The sequence below is a fragment of the Arachis duranensis genome, chromosome 6 (assembly GCF_000817695.3).
Source record: "Arachis duranensis cultivar V14167 chromosome 6, aradu.V14167.gnm2.J7QH, whole genome shotgun sequence".
Taxonomy (NCBI): Eukaryota; Viridiplantae; Streptophyta; class Magnoliopsida; order Fabales; family Fabaceae; genus Arachis; species Arachis duranensis.
Window position 1 is genome coordinate 62,858,341 of NC_029777.3, and position 3,743 is coordinate 62,862,083.

At 33.5% G+C, this 3,743-nt stretch overlaps 1 non-coding gene across 1 annotated transcript; it reads right to left on the minus strand.

Annotated features, from left to right (window-relative positions):
* Positions 1-3,430: 3,430 nt before the first annotated feature.
* On the minus strand, positions 3,431-3,534 carry LOC127740364 (small nucleolar RNA R71). The gene has a single exon (XR_008001041.1). It is a non-coding gene; the product is annotated as a small nucleolar RNA R71 (small nucleolar RNA).
* Positions 3,535-3,743: the final 209 nt, after the last annotated feature.

Below are 3,743 nucleotides of genomic sequence, written 5' to 3' on the forward strand. Positions count from 1 at the left end.
TTAATCTATGGTGTGCAGAAACTCCACCGTTGAAAATACATAAGTGAAAGGTTCAGGCATGGCCGAGAGGCCAGCCCCCTGAATGATCAAAAGACCGAATGGCCAAAACATGACTAATACACTAGTAAAAAGTCTTATTTATACTAAACTAGCTACTAGGGTTTACATGAGTAACTAATTGATGCATAAATCCACTTCCGGGGCCCACTTGGTGTATGTTTGGGCTGAGCTTGATCTATCCACGAGCTGAGGCTTTTCTTGGAGTTGAACGCCATGTTATAACGTGTTTTGGGCGTTCAACTCCGGATCATGACGTGTTTCTGGCGTTTAACTCTAGACAGCAGCATGTACTTGGCGTTCAACGCCAAGTTACGTCGTCAATTTCCGAATAAAGTATGGACTATTATATATTGCTGGAAAGCTCTGGATGTCTACTTTCCAACGACGTTGAGAGCGCGCCATTTGGATTTCTGTAGCCCCAGAAAATCCATTTCGAGTGCACGGAGGTCAGATTCCAACAGCATCAGCAGTCCTTTTGTCAGCCTTTTTCAGAGTTTTGCTCAAGTCCCTCAATTTCAGCCAGAAATTACCTGAAATCACAGAAAAGCACACAAAATCATAGTAAAGTCCAGAAATGTGAATTTAACATAAAAACTAATGAAAACATCCCTAAAAGTAGCTTGAACTTACTAAAAACTACCTAAAAACAATGCCAAAAAGCGTATAAATTATCCGCTCATCAAGCTTCAAACTACTTAAGGCTGGGCGTTAGTGAGAGACGCAAAAGAATCACTGGATTCTACTCCAACCTGATTGAGAACCGACAGATGATTAGCCATGCTGTGACAGAGTATTTGGACCATTTTCACTAAGAGGATGGGATGTAGCCATTGACAACGGTGATGCCCTACATACAGCTTGCCTTGGAAGGGAGTAAGAAGGATTGGATGAAAGCAGTAGGAAAGCAGAGATTCAACAGGGACAAGCATCTCCATACGCTTATCTGAAATTCCCACCATTAATTTACATAAGTATTTCTATCCTTTCTTATTTAAGTAAGTATCTCTTTATATTTCCCATAATCAAATATTATTCGCTTGACTGAGATTTACAAGATGACCTTAGCTTGCTTCATACCAATAATCTCTGTGGGATCGACCCTTACTCACGTAAGGTATTACTTGGACGACCCAGTGCACTTGCTGGTTAGTTGTGTGGAGTTGTGACAAAGTGTGATTCACGTTTGAGAGCGCTACCAAGTTTTTGGCGCCATTGTTGATGATCACAATTTCGTCCACCAAGTTTTTTGTGCCATTGCCGGGGAATGTTCGAGTATGGACAACTGACGGTTCATCTTGTTGCTCAGATTAGGTAATTTTCTTTTATTTTCTTTTCAAAAAAAAGTTTTCAAAAATCTTTCAAAAGTTTTTTCTTTATTTTTATTTTTCAAAAATATAATTTTTTAAAAAATAGTAAAAATACAAAAAAATCATAAATCATAAAAACCAAAAATATTTTGTGTTTCTTGTTTGAGTCTTGAGTCAACTTTTTAGTTTGGTGTCAATTGCATGCTTTAAAATTTTTCTTGCATTTTTCGAAAATTCATGCATTCATGGTGTTCTTCATGATCTTCAAGTTGTTCTTGACAAGTCTTCTTATTTGATCTTGACGTTTTCTTGTTTTATGTTGTTTGTTGTTTTTCATATGCATTTTTTGTTTGTTAGAGCCCATGCATTAAAGATTTCTAAGTTTGGTGTCTTGCATGTTTTCTTTGCATCAAAATTTTTTCAAAATTATGTTCTTGATGTTCATCATGATCTTCAAAGTGTTCTTGGTGTTCATCTTGACATTCATAGTGTTCTTGCATGCATCATGAGTTTTGATTCATAATTTTCATGTTGTGAGTCATTTTTATGTTTTTCTTTCTCATCATCAAAAATTCAAAAAAATAAAAAATATATCTTTTCCTTATTTCTCTCCAAATTTTCGAAAATTTGAGTTGACTTAGTAAAAAATTTTTAAAATTAGTTGTTTCTTACAAGTCAAGTCAAATTTTCAATCTTAAAAAAAATCTTATCTTTTCAAAACTTTTTCAAATCAAATCTTTTTCATTTTTATCTTATTAATTTCAAAAATTTCAAAATATTTTTTCAAAAATATTTTTCTTAATTTTATTTCAAAATTTTTGAAATTACACTAACAATTAATGTGATTGATTCAAAAATTTGAAGTTTGTTACTTTCTTGTTAAGAAAGGTTCAATCTTTAAATTCTAGAATCATATCTTTTAGTTTCTTGTTAGTTAAGTAATTAATTTTAATTTTAAAAATTAAATCTTTTTCAAAATATCTTTTTTATCTTTTTAATCATATCTTTTTTATCTTATCTTGTTATCGTATCTTTTTCAAAATTCTATCTTTTTCAAAAAGTTGATTTAAAAATATCTTATCTAACTTCTTATCTTCTTATCTTTTCAAATTTGATTTTAATATCTTTTTCAACTAACTATTTGACTTTTTGTTTGTTTTTTATCTTTTTCAAAACCACCTAACTACTTTTTCCTCTCTGATTTTCAAAAATATCTCATTCCTTTTTCAAAAATTATTTTTAATTAATTAATTGTTTTAATTTTAATTCTATCTTATCTTTTATTTTCGAAAATTATTTAACTTCTTTTCAAATTTATTTTCGAAATTTCTTCCCTCTCCCCTTCTTCTATTTATTTATTTATTTATTTACTAACACTTCTCTTCACCTCTCTTCATCTCAAATCACTGCCCCTACCTATTCATTCTTCTTCACTCCTATTCCGTTTCTTCTTCTACTAACATAAAGGAATCTATATACTGTGACATAGAGGATTCCTCTTTCCTTTCTTGTTCTCTTCTTCCCTATATGAGCAGGAACAAGGAAAATGGCATTCTTGTTGAAGCTGATTCTGAACCTGAAAGGACTCTGAAGAGGAAACTAAGAGAAGCTAAATTACAACAATCCAGAGACAACCTTTCTGAAAATTTCGAACAAGAGAAGGAGATGGCAGCCGAACCCAACAACAATAATGCAAGGAGAATGCTAGGTGATTTCACTAAACCAACGTCCAAATTTGATGGAAGAAGCATCTCCATTCCGGTTATTGGAGCAAACAATTTTGAGCTGAAACCTCAATTAGTTGCTTTAATGCAACAGAACTGCAAGTTTCATGGACTTCCATCTGAAGATCCTTACCAGTTTTTAACTGAGTTCTTGCAGATTTGTGAAACTATAAAGATGAATGGAGTAGATCCTGAAGTCTACAGCTTATGCTTTTCCCTTTTGCTGTAAGAGACAGAGCTAGAAAATGGTTGGACTCACAACCAAAAGATAGCCTGGACTCCTGGGATAAGCTGGTCACGGCCTTCTTGGATAAATTCTTTCCTCCTCAAAAATTGAGCAAGCTTAGAGTGGATGTTCAGACCTTCAAACAAAAAGATGGTGAATCCCTCTATGAAGCTTGGGAAAGATACAAGCAGATGACCAAAAAGTGTCCTTCTGACATGTTTTCAGAATGGACCATATTAGACATATTCTATTATGGTCTGTCTGAGTTCTCTAAAATGTCACTGGACCATTCTACAGGTGGATCCATTCACTTAAAGAAAATGCCTATAGAAGCTCAAGAACTTATTGACATGGTTGCAAATAACCAATTCATGTACACTTCTGAGAAGAATTCCGTGAATAATGGGATGCCTCAGAGGAAGGGAG